Here is a 13367-nt window from a genome sequence, read left to right on the forward strand (position 1 = left end):
GTTCTATGTGTCATCCAACTTTCATTTTGCAAGGATGGTCTATGTCAGCACTTTAAAATCATCAAGGCTTCATTTACTTTTAAGGGATAAAATTGGCTTCATAGTTTGGTGATTTAATTTTTTTTAAAGATTTATTTATTTATTATTTATTTTTTCCTAAGATTTTATTTATTTGTCAGGGGGAGAGAGAGAGTGCAAGCACAAGCAGGGGGAGCAGGAGAGGGAGAAGCAGGCTCCCCGCCAAGCAAGGAGCCTGATGTGGGACTCAATCCCAGGACCCTGGGATCATGACCTGAGCCGAAGGCAGATGCTTAACTGACTGAGCCATCCAGGCATTCCTATATATTTATTTTAGAGGGGAGAAGGGCAGAGGGAGAGGGAGAGGGAGTCACAGGCAGACTTAGTGCTGAGTGTGGGGCGCAATGTGGGGCTTGATCTCACAACCCTGAGATCATGACCTGAGCTAAAACCAAGAGTCGGACACTTAACCGACTACACCACCCAGACACTCCCATAGTTTGGTGATTTTAGAGGAAATGAGAAAAGATCCATGACTTTAATTTCTATGCTGTATCCCTCTTCCCAAAAGAGCTTTTCCCATCTTTCCAGGGTCTAAGTTCCATAACTGAGATTCCTTTCTGTGGCCTAGGTAGTTACCCTCTTTTAAAATGCAAATAATATATTCTTTATAACTTAATGTATTTGTGCTAATTGGAGCCTCACCTGAAATCAGGTTTTGATATTGACAGTTAAGAATGAGGAGGTGAATGGAAAGATACTAGTATCGTCAGGTATTAGTTGGACTTTGATGATGGAAAAATGTCTGCCTACTTCTCAATGTTTCCTAGAGTTCTCTTTGAAAGAAGAGATTATTATTCAAGTTGAAGAAAAGTTAGAACAAATGGTGCTTAAGAGGGTAGAGGGGAAAAAAAAAGGGTAGAGGGAAATGGGAAAAATCTTCTGACACAATTTAGTGATGAACCTGGAAAAAGAGAAGGGTAAGGAGAGAGATCCAGTTCTTGCTTTGCTGATTTATTCTGTCTAAAGAGTTGAGTGTTTCCTTGAGCAATGGATTTAAATAGAAGACAAGTTTGGAACAAAAAGGAGCAACAATACTATGCATTTGCCAGCTTGAGATGAATAACACAGGTTCCTTTTGATATTGGAAATATCTTCCTGAACTAAATCAAATACACCATAAAGAAAGCAAGTCTACTCTTGTTTATGATTTTAAAAGAGCTTCATGGATGGTTTTAATAACAGTGGGTCTTGGCTTTGAAGACCTGCTAAACTGATATTTTGAATGAAGTTGCTAAGGCTTAAAATAAACATTTCTCCAGTGACAACTTTGATATATAACTCTTCTTATAAATTTTAGCACTGGGTTTGGAGACAGAACCATTTGAAACCACAGCTTAGCAACTTACTAACTTGAATATTTGACACAAATTCCCTGAACCTCATTTTCCTTATCTGTAAAATGGAATAAAAAGAACTTGCTTTAAAGTTAAGTGAATATGTATAATGTATTTTAACAATTTTTATTATACTTTTATTATCTCAAATTTCATCACAAAAAAGGCATTTTATAAAACACGTATTGTGGTATAGACAATGTAAAATTTATAGCTCAATAATAGATCACTGTACTGTACTTGAGTATTGGGTACTTTAAACAAACACAGTGCCAATATCAGATAAATCAGAGGAATCAAAACATATTTTGCCAAGTTTATCTAAAATATTCTCTCAAGACCAGGGTGCAATCTGAAAATGAAGATAAATATTTCAGATAATATCTTTTTTCCCTTTAACCTATTAAAAGATTATATCCTGATGTTCTGGGAAAGTTAACAGTTTGCAAAATCCCTAGAGCTCACACAGTTTTATTTTGTTTTGTATGTTAACTTGTTAAAATCTAGCTATACAATTCATTCATTTTCATAGTATTTCTGTACAGTAGAGAGCCAATTACTGTCTTGGAGGTAATATGGATGAAAGGTGTTTCAGGGCTCACTCATCTGGATTATTTTAATAGTCTTACTCTGACCAGTTTTCACTTCACTTTAGTCCTTTTTAGACTTTTCCATGCATGCTGCTTCCTTTGGGTTCATAAAGAGTAATTATAATCTTGTCCTTTCTATTAAAGTTTTCTGTAATTTTACCTGTTTCCTAGGCTTCATTTTCTCTGTTTTCCATGGCACTATTGTCTGGCAAAGCAGAATTATTCACTTCTTCCCTGCATTCCCCACAACTTCCTGATTTTATATGTAGGCACTCATTATTTTTAACATCTGAGGAATGTTATTTTTGTTCCTATTTCTAGATCCATTTTTAACATAAGCTCATCTGGCATTTGTAAGGAGAATTGGCTGCCCCTTCTCCACTGCTCTTACCTCACCAGAGCAAGACTGTCTGTAAAGGAGAGGCTTTTGAAGTTAATCTTTACATTAAATAGATCTAATGGCTTTAGAAAAAGGGGTGGTTAATTTGTTAATTAATAAAAGAAATTTTTAAAATAAGGATGCAAACTATATTACCCATGGAAATTAATATTTGTACTTGGGTGGGGCGCCTGGGTGGCTCAGTCGTTAAGCGTCTGCCTTCGGCTCAGGTCATGATTCCAGGTCCTGGGATCGAGCCCCGCATCGGGCTCCCTGCTCAGCGGGAAGCCTATTTCTCCCTCTCCCACTCCCCCTGCTTGTATTCCCTCTCTCGCTGTGTCTCTCTCTGTCAAATAAATAAATAAAAAATCTTTAAAAAAAAAAAATTTGTACTTGGGAATGTGCATATGCTTAACTGAACAGGAAGTTTAAGGGAACTGGAATATCTCCTCCTTCCATGGGTGGGAAAATAAAAAAGATTCTACTAACTCTGCAGATGATTCATACTGACCCTCATTTCTGCCATATCTTGATTTACAACCAGGGATCTAGGATTGGATAAAAGATGACATTTGCATTGATTAAATAGTCTTAGTTCCTCAGAATTTAGATTTTTAAAATAAATGGAAGGCATTTAATAACATTTGTTTAGTAAGTTGCTGAAGATAGACCATAGGTGATAAAAAGAGGATGATAATGAGAAAAGTACTTACTTTATCAATCCATTCATCAATCCATCCATCTATCCATCTGCTATTTAGACATCTAGCCATCCATCCACCATACAAATTGTTTTCACCCAAAACACAACACAGATTATAAGTCCACCCATAGTAAAGCAAAGGAAAATAAATTCACAATATAGAATAAGAGTTGCTGTTCTTTAAACTTAACACTTTTTCTCATCCTTCATAGCTTTTGTACATCTTTTTCTGCCCAACTTCTCTGTCTGTTTTATTTGGCTAATTCTTATTTTAGGAAGGAAGAAGGTGGGTATGATTATAAAAAGGTATCACAAGGGATCCTTGTAATGGTACTCTTCTTTGTCTTAAATGTTGTGGTGATCACATCAACCTACAAATATGATAAAATTGCATAGGACTACATACACTCATACCCACAAGTGAATGTAAAACTTGTGATATCTGAATGGGTCTTATCAACATCAGTTTTGTAGTTGTGTATTGTACTGTAGTGATGCACGATGTTACCGCTGGAGGAGACTAAGTGAAGGGTAACAGGATCTCTCTGTATCATTTCTTACAACTGCATGTGAATCTACAGTTATTTCAAAAAAAAAAAAAAAGCTTTGAAAAATAACTTTCCCAGATGTCCATAAATATTTGTATTATTTGTGTGACATTAGCAGTGTCTGTTTATTAAAGAAATTGAGGTTTTCATAGATCTATGAATAAGTTATGGTCATGGATTATTAGTTAAGGTCCTTATTTAGTTCCTACAACTTACTGGATCCAGTGGCCAATTATCTATTCAAACACTTGGCATTAGAACAAAGATGATCTCCCATTTGAAATATATTTTAAATATAGGATTCCATGGAAAACAGTAAAATAAATTCTTCTGGTTTGGCTCTAATATGACTGGCTATTACTTATTCTTTCCTTCATCCCCAATCTCTCTTGATCTATACATATTGGCTAGTTCAAAATGTCATACTTTTTCTCTTTTTTCTTCTTCATTTACATTTTCAAGAACTGTGAAGGTTCTGAAATTTTACCTTAATTGCAGCTTGCCAAAATTTTATAGATGCTAGCAGAAGACACAAGACTCCAAAGTCAGACAAAGTCAGACATGGCACAACAGGTTGTACATTGGCTTCATGTTTCCATTATTTTCCCTTTTTTTTTCTCAATGCTCACAGAAATGATAGAGAGTGATCCAGTTGGATGCTATGGCAAAGATCCATCACATGTTCAGGAAACCCCTGAACTGATCTTTTAAGGGCTACTAGCAAACATGCTCAGCATGTTTGCTAGATGGAGCCATTCTTTCTGGTACCCTGGTCAGGAATCAAATTTCACCTCTGCACCAGGTAGATCTCTATCTATCCATCTCTATCTTCCAGGGTGGTCTACTACATAAACATCCTTGAAAAAGATAATCACAAACAAAAACTGCAGAAATGTTTTGGAGAATTGTTTCCCAACACTTTCTCTGGTGACCTCATCTATTTCCATGGTTTTTAATATCATAATTATGTGAATGATTATTTATAATTCTAACCCCTAACCTCTCTCCTAAATGTAGACTAACTTCAAATAGGCCTGATAGGTCTTGTAAATACTGTAAACTTGATAATATCAAAACAGAAATCTTGGGTTTTCTCTCTGATCCAAAACTTATTCCTTCTAAATTAATGTCATCTATAGCCACCCATTTTCTCAGGTTCAAACCTACAAGTTATCCTGAGGTCTTGCTTGCTTCAATTCTCATATTCACAACATTAATAAATCTTGTTGGCCTTGACCCTAAAACATATTCTGAGTCCAAATCTACATTGCAGAGATGATTATTGCCACTACTATTACTACTTCATTTGTAGCTAGAAATGGCCATATAACTCTGAGAAACAAACTGAGGGTTCTAGAGGGGAGGGGAGTGGGGGATGGGTTAGCCTGGTGATGGGTATTAAAGAGGGCACGTTCTGCATGGAGCACTGGGTGTTATACGCAATGAATCATGAACACTACATCAAAAACTAATGATGTAATATATGGTGATTAACATAACATAATAAAATAAAATTTTAAAAAAAGGCCATATAATATGTAAATAGAAGTATTATGTGGTAACTCCAGAAAAGCTATTTAAGGAAGCTGACCCAACAAGAAATAGGTTTCTTTTTTTTTTTTTTTCTTTTGTTCTCCTTCCTCTTTCCTGGAATACACAGTAGGATGCCTGAAGTTATAGAAATGTTAAGCCATTTGCAATGCTAAAGATTGAAGGAAACTCAAAACCGGATAACTCTGTGTATCACCCTGGGAAAAGATAGAAAACTATAGACAGCCTGTTTAGAGTTGTCTTCATTCTTTTTTTTTTTTTTTTAATTTTTTTAAGATTTTATTTATTTATTTGACAGAGAGAGACACAGCGAGAGAGAGAGAGAGAGAGAGAGAGAGAGCACAAGCAGGGGGAGTGGGAGAGGGAGAAGCAGGCTTCCCATGGAGCAGGGAGCCCGGTGCAGGGCTCGATCCCAGGACCCTGGGATCATGACCTGAGCTGAAGGCAGACGCTTAACGACTGAGCCACCCAGGCGCCCCAAGAGTTGTCTTCATTCTTATAAGCACAAAGAATTGACCAATTTCAAATTGTTTACTCTTAGATTTTAAAAAAAGGGCCAGTGAGGATAGAGCTTAGGAGGTTGGGTGACGGGATCATGTAGAATATAGACTAGGGCATCTAAGAAACTGCTGTTCATCCGTAGATCACTGTTTGGCCTGACACAAAGAGCTCCCTTTATTTCATTCACTGGTTCTTCATCAGAAGGATGCATAGGCCTAATTTCTTCTTCCCTGTTGAGTCTCCCTCTCTAAAACTAAGAGGATGAGAAAAGGGCAGGAAGGCCTAGTCCATGTTTCAACACCAGAAGTAAGTCTTTTTAAGAGCCAAGTACTTATTTTAATTGACCCAGCAAATGAAGATGGTAAAGGAAAATTTTACTGAGTGCTAAAAACAGTGAGTTTGTTTTAGGGACTGGATACTGGCTTGAGGATATTACACCACAAATACTCAGTTCAAATGCTACTTCCTCTGGGAAGCATTTCCAGATAAAAAGACTGGGCCTCAATGAAATGCACCTTCCTTGTGTTCTAATTAGAGCCAAGTACATGCCACTATTACAACATTTATCTCCCTGCATTGTAATTAGGGTTTTAAATTGTGTCTCTTTCAGTGCACTGGAAGTCTCTTAAGGCAGTGCATGCATATTGTATTTCTAGATCTTGAGAGCTAGGACCAGGCTAGATGTTATATGCTCAATGAATATGACTGATTGAATGAGTGAATGAATTAATGAATGATATAGGAAAAAAGGAATGGTGAATTACTTTTCATTTTATAAGTACAGTTAGAATAGTACAGAGTACTTGCGAATTGCTTAAGGCTGTATGATGATCGACCACATAAGCAAGACCTTGGTTATTGTTGACGATTAAATCAGAAAGCCTATGCATTTTATGAAGCTCTCCAAAAGCCCTAGAAATGGAGTCATGTAATTTTGTCCCAGAATCCTACCTTTCTACACTGTAAAATTGGCGTCATTTTATCTATATTAGAGAATTATTATTGAAATAAATAAAACAATAAAGTTTTTAACATGTTCTCTGATTTATAGTAAGTGCATAATAAACATATTTTATTTTATTTTTTAATTTTAATTTTTTAAACATTTCTATTTTAAAAATTACATTTACTTACCTTAAATACTCACTGTTTCTAGGTTACATAGAATCAAATAAACATTTGAGATAAGTTATTCCTGATCCATTTCTTATATCTGTTCTTAGTTGTCAAGGGAGAGTAACAAATGTAATGAACGAGTTATATACATAATTTGTTTTAGATAATAAAGCCTTCTTCCTTTTAAGAAATTATGTCAAAAGTTAAAAACTATTACACCATCTCTCTATTTCATTTGATTTTCTTTCTGTTAAGTGGTGTTAACATATTCAAAAGCTCAGGTGCATCAAGTATCAAGTGTTAGTATTACATTTGATTGTTTTTGAGGGGTAAGTATAGTTCAATTATTTACTTGCATTTGGTGGAATTTAATTTCTTAAAACCCTAAGTTATCTATAGTAAAAGATGCATTTTAGCAGTGGAAATTTTAAGAACAAGAAAGAAAGCTATGTTTCCAAATGCATTTTCAAAACTCTTTCAGGTTTTATGTTCTTAGTGTCTTGTGGACCATGGATGGTTGGGTAGATAGGTGGGAAGAAAAAAAAATGCAGAAAAAGAGCTGGAAGTGGAAATGAAACTTTATTGATACGCAGCAGGTTTTTTCTTATTACAAACTTTTCAGCTTTTCCAAAAATCTGAGCCAGCTGAAGTGAATTCAAAAATGTTATTTCTGGTGGGTTTGCTTTATTCAGTAGGAATAACAACTGAGAGCATTTCTCCTAACCTAAGCTATAGAATGTTATGTTACTTTTTGTTGATACTATGTTTTTAGTTAATGTTGGAAATAAGCATCATCTTATACTTTATGGGATATAATAAGAAATGTATATGTTGGATTTGAAAGGATAAAATACCATCATGTTCACTCACAAAATGCATTGAACATGTATTATGTGTATCACTTTATGATTCAGAAATCTGTGGGGATATAAAGCTGTGAAATCATAATCCTCAGCTTCAAAAGCTTACATTAAATTAGAGGAGACAAGGAACTGTGGAGAAACAAGAAAAAGCTACTGATAAAATGTAGAAACAGATTATTTTGTCTGAAGAATCTGTTGATTGATAGAGACATATACAAATATCAAATATTAAAATGCCCCTTAATAAATATTGGTCAGTTTGCATGTTGGTATAGAATTTTTTCTGCTTCAAAATATTTTCCATATGTTATTTAAGTAACATAACAACCACGCCTGCTTGATTGGTATGGTTTGTTCCACTTTTGCAGATAAGAAAAATGAAGCTTGTTGAAGTAATATTCACAAATTAAGAAAAGCATACATGTCTCTTCATTCCAAATCTAGTATAACGGAACCGCTTTCAACTGCAAATCATTGTTTTGATATGCATGTTTAATTACAAGTACAGTAGTATGAAAAATAGTGCAGCAATGAAGTTAATAGCTTGGGCACTAGAATCAGATACAGCTGATACTTGGTTTGGCATTAACACTTATCGGCTATGTGACTTTAATTAAGTTCCCTTTTTGACAATTTTTTTTTAAATCTGGATAATGGGAATAACAGCAGTAATTGCCTCACAGGGTGTATATTGGTTAAGATACTTTCCACTACAAATAACAGAATTGTGGCTTAAATAATATAACCATTCTTTTTTGTAATTAAGACTTTATTTTTTGAGAGCAGTTTAAAGTTCAAAGCAAAATCAAAGGGAAGGTATAGAGATTTCCCATAAATACCCTCCGCCTCAACACGTGCATACCCTCCCCCATTATCATTGTCCCTACCAGAGTAGTACATTTGTTACCACAGATGAATCTGTACTGACACATTATAATCTGCATATGCAAAGTCCATAGTTAACATTACAGTTTACTCTTGGTGTTGTACATTCTATGGGTTTGGACAAATAATGACATATATTCATTATTATGGTATCATGGTATTTTCACTGTCCTATAAACCTTCTGTGCTTCATTTATTCATCTGTCCCTCTCACGCATCCCCTGGCAACCACTGATCCTTTTACTGCCTCCATAGTTTTGCCTTTTCCAGAATGGAATCATTTAGTATGTAGCATTTTCTTATGGTTTATTTCATTTAGTACTATGAATATAAGCTTCCTCCATGTATTTTCATGGTTTGAAATTTCCTTTTTTAGTGCTAAATAATATTCCATTGTCTGAATGTACCCAAGTTTATTTATTTACCTACTGAAGGACATCTTGATGGCTTCCAAATTTTTCAATTATGAATAAAGCTGCTACCCGCCCTCCCCCTCCATGGAGGTCTTGGTGTGGATATGTTTTCACCACTTTGGGGTAAATACCAAAGAGAATAATTGGTGGATTGTATGGTAAGTGTATCTTTAGTTTTATAAGAAACCACCAAGCTGTCATCCAAAGTGATTCTACTATTGTACATTCTCACTAGCAATGAATAAGAGTTCCTTATTCCAACCCCACATCCTTGCCAGCATTTGGTGTTGTCAGTATTCTGGATTTGGACATTCTAATGGGTGTAGTGGTATCTCATTGTTTTAATTTGCATTTCCCTGATAGCACATGTGGAGCAATATGTTTGTCATTCATAAATCTTCTTTGATGAGTTGTATCTGTTAAGCTCCTTGGCCCACTTTTTATCTGTTTTTTTGCTTTCTTATTATTGTTTTAAGAGTTCTTTGTACATTTTGGGTAATAGCCCTTTATCAGATATGTCTTTTTCCAATATTTCATCCCAGTCTGTTTCTTGTCTTCTCATTCTCCTGACATTGTCTTTTGCAGAGCAGAAATTTTAATGGTCTAGTTTACCAATTATGTTTCATTTATCATGCCTTTAGAATTGTATCTAAAAAGTCATTGCTATATCCAAGGTCATGTATGTTTTCTCTTATGTTATCTTCTAGGAGATATTTATTATTTTTTCATGCAGACGGTTTGAGGTAGGTTGGCTTCACATATAATTCTGTAGTTCAGCATTGTCACCAAATTTCCAGGATTTTAATCTCACTGTGTCATGGTCAGGGTGTTTGTAACATCCTTCCTTCTGGTCTGACATTTGTGTGATGTTGGTTTCTTTCTGATCTGATGTTTGTATAAAGATGTTTATATATGTAAATATACCCACACAGAACCATGTAGAAAGGGATTGTCCTGCATATGTTCCATTTTCCCTTCCAGATCCCTTTTTGACCCTTCTCTATTCATTCTGTCACACACAGGAATAACAGAAATGGACTTCTTCAGCTAACTCTGATTTCTGGTTTGTTTCAGCTAATGATACCAGAAGGTTGAAAGTAGAAAGGAGAGTGATGTTGGCATATTCTTTTCCCATAGCACCTTCCTTGCCAGGTCATTGTGGGTTGTTTATCTACCACATTAATAGTCCTCTCAACCCAGCTACTCTTGCAAAGCAACTACTTACCATGCCAATGACTCAGTACCTACATATACTGGACTCTTAGTAATCTAAGAAGTTAGATCTTAGAGGTTATTACATAAATAATTTCTTTCCAAAATGTTATACAATTAAGCAGATTTTTCTAACTTCTTATAAAATATCCATAAATAGACACATGAAAAGAAAATTCTCTACACCAATAAAAGCAGTAAAAGGCAACCTGTGATGTTGTAATTTATAAGAAATATATATTTGGTCTTTGTTCCTATTCCTGGCACAGAGCTCCTAAAATCCTTGAAATTTCCTAAGTCATGAGAGTAATAAAGGTTTTTTTTATTGTTGTTGTTGCTGTAGTTGTTATATTAATAAGGTGACTTTTGGAAAGACTTCAAGTATGGGGGCTGGTTGCCAGGGGAACCAACCATGTGATTAGAGGATTGGCACATCCAGTCCCAGCCCCATGAGGGGTGAAGAATTAGAGAAGATTGTGTTCCATGACCAATAGCCAGTGATTTAATTGAGCACGACTATGTTATGAAGCCTCCACAAAACTCGAAAATGGTGGGGACTGGAGTGCTTCCACATTTGCAAACCAGACACATCTGTGTGCTGGGAGGGTGGCATACCCCAAACTCCCTGGGGACAGGAGCTTCTGTGTTTTGGATCCTTCTGGACCTTGACCCAAGTATCTCTTCATCAGGATGCTCATTCAAATCCTTTAATAAAAGATAAGTAAACTGTTAATCTATTAAACAAACATTGTCCTGACTTCTGTGAGCTACTCTAGCAAATTAATTGACCCCTAGGAGGTGTTGGGAACTTCTGATTTATAACCAGTTAGTCAGAAGCACAGGTAACAACGTGAACTTGTGACTGGCATCTGATAGTCAGTGTCTGCTAAGAATTTGAGAATTTCTTGGTGGTGTTAAAAAATATATTGGACAGTCTAATTATACAATCAGGAATAATTAATTATAACTAACCATAAGATAAATTAATATGTACTGAAAAAAAATATTTTAACTCCTGGAATTTGTACTTTACAATATGAAATAAACCCAACCAAAAAACACAAAATGTGCTTTGTTCCTTTCCACCATAGTCTCTGTGATTCACATTTTAGACCTGAATAAACTTAAAAGCTGTGTTGCCCACTCACTTTTTTTGAAGAGTTGCTTTATGAAGTAAGCAGAGTGCTGCTTCCTCCAGTCTATTTGCCTTAAATACTGATAGCAACATAATTTCCTGTCCCTGAGCTGAACACTACTGTGACCAGGCAAAAACATTTTAGCAATTTGCCCTAAGAAATGCTTGTTTCTAAAAGATAAGACTGGGAAAAGAACTCAAATAGGTTACTTTTCAAAACTCTTTGCCAGTATCAAGACTTGCTTTGAGACTCTCACTTCACCATGTCAACAAAGCTAAAACTATTATGTTATAAACTTCCTAATCATAATGAGTTTCCCACCTTGCAAAATTCACCCTAAAATCACTTAGCCTAGTCCCCACTCCCACCAAAACCAAACCAAAAACAAAACCTTGAAACCATTTGGTCCAGTCCCTGTGGCCCTTTAAGTGTACTCCTTGACTTCACCCTTCTGAGACACTACTAAGAGCCAGTCAAAATAATGTCCTCTTTACTGCAGTAAGCTAAGAAACTTAGCATTGATTAGTAGTAGTTCTTTTCTAGTGGTCTTTTGGAGAGTTGACATTTTTACCTTTAGCTGTACTGAGATCTTACTGCACCCAGATGAAGAATCCTAGACAATAAAGGAACAAGAAGTAAGGACTGTGAGGGGGTGGATCAATACATTCCATGATTTTAGCTTTTGTGAATAAAGTGCAGTTGGGGGTGTCAGAAAGAAGACAAGGAGGGTAATGATTTATATTTGAAAGTAGTTTTTCATGTATTACATTGTTTTGGAGCACCAGGGCCCCAGGAGGTGAAGGATAGAATAAAGATACAACTCTTCTGTTGTATCTTTGTATTGTATCTATTGTATTGTATCTACTGTATTTTGCTAGAAAAGGGGAATAGGACTAAAATACTACATGTACCTCAATTGCAGATCTAAGAAGGGTATTCATCTACTCAGTGTGGAGAGTGAACAGAGCAATCTGCAATTCCCTCACATTTTTGCCATACACAGGGATTGAGCTTATTTAGATACTTGTGGAGAATTAATAGAGAGGGGGAAAAATTATATGGTGGCATGGAAGAAAGACTTTGCAGAATTGATTAGAATCTTAGTGCTGAAATCATGTAGGGAGCTTTTACAATGTAACAAAGCTCCACAGGCCCCAGTAATGGGATGATGATTCAACTGATTGGTTTAGATTCTAGTTCCAATATGCAGCTAGAATTGAGAAGTACAGATCTAGACAGAGAAGAACAGAGGTTGACAAACTATAGTTTTGGGGCAAAATCTGGCCTGCTGCCTATTTTTTGCACAGCTCACAAACCAAGAATAGTTTTTGTTTTGTTTTGTTTCAATTTTAAAGAGTTGAATTAAAAGAAGAAGAATATTTGAGGACACAAAAATTATATGCAATTTATTTATTTTTTTATTATGTTATGTTAATCACCATACATTACATCATTAGTTTTTGATGTAGTGTTCCATGATTCATTGTTTGCGTATAACACCCAGTGCTCCATTCAGTACGTGCCCTCTTTAATACCCCTCACCAGGCTAACCCATCCCCCCACCCCCTCCCCTCTAGAACCCTCAGTTTGTATCTCGGAGTCCATAGTCTCTCATGGTTCGTCTCCCCCTCTGATTCCCCCCTTTCATTTTTCCCTTCCTGCTATCTTTTTCCTTTTTTTTTTTTTTAACATATAATGTATTATTTGTTTCAGAGGTACAGGTCTGTGATTCAACAGTCTTACACAATTCACAGCACTCACCATAGCACATACCCTCCCCAGTGTCTATCACCCAGCCACCCCATCCCTCCCAAACCCCGCCACTCCAGCAACCCTCAGTTTGTTTCCTAAGATTAAGAATTCCTCATATCAGTGAGATCATATGATACATGTCTTTCTGTGATTGACTTATTTCACTCAACAGAATACCTTCCAGTTCCATCACATTGTTGCAAATGGCAAGATTTCATTCCTTTTGATGGCTGCATAATATTCCATTGGATGTATACACCACATCTTCTTTATCCATACATCTATCTGTCTATGAACATCTTG

This window comes from Leptonychotes weddellii, chromosome 9 (assembly GCF_054177405.1).
Source record: "Leptonychotes weddellii isolate Sample4059 chromosome 9, ASM5417740v2, whole genome shotgun sequence".
Taxonomy (NCBI): domain Eukaryota; kingdom Metazoa; phylum Chordata; class Mammalia; order Carnivora; family Phocidae; genus Leptonychotes; species Leptonychotes weddellii.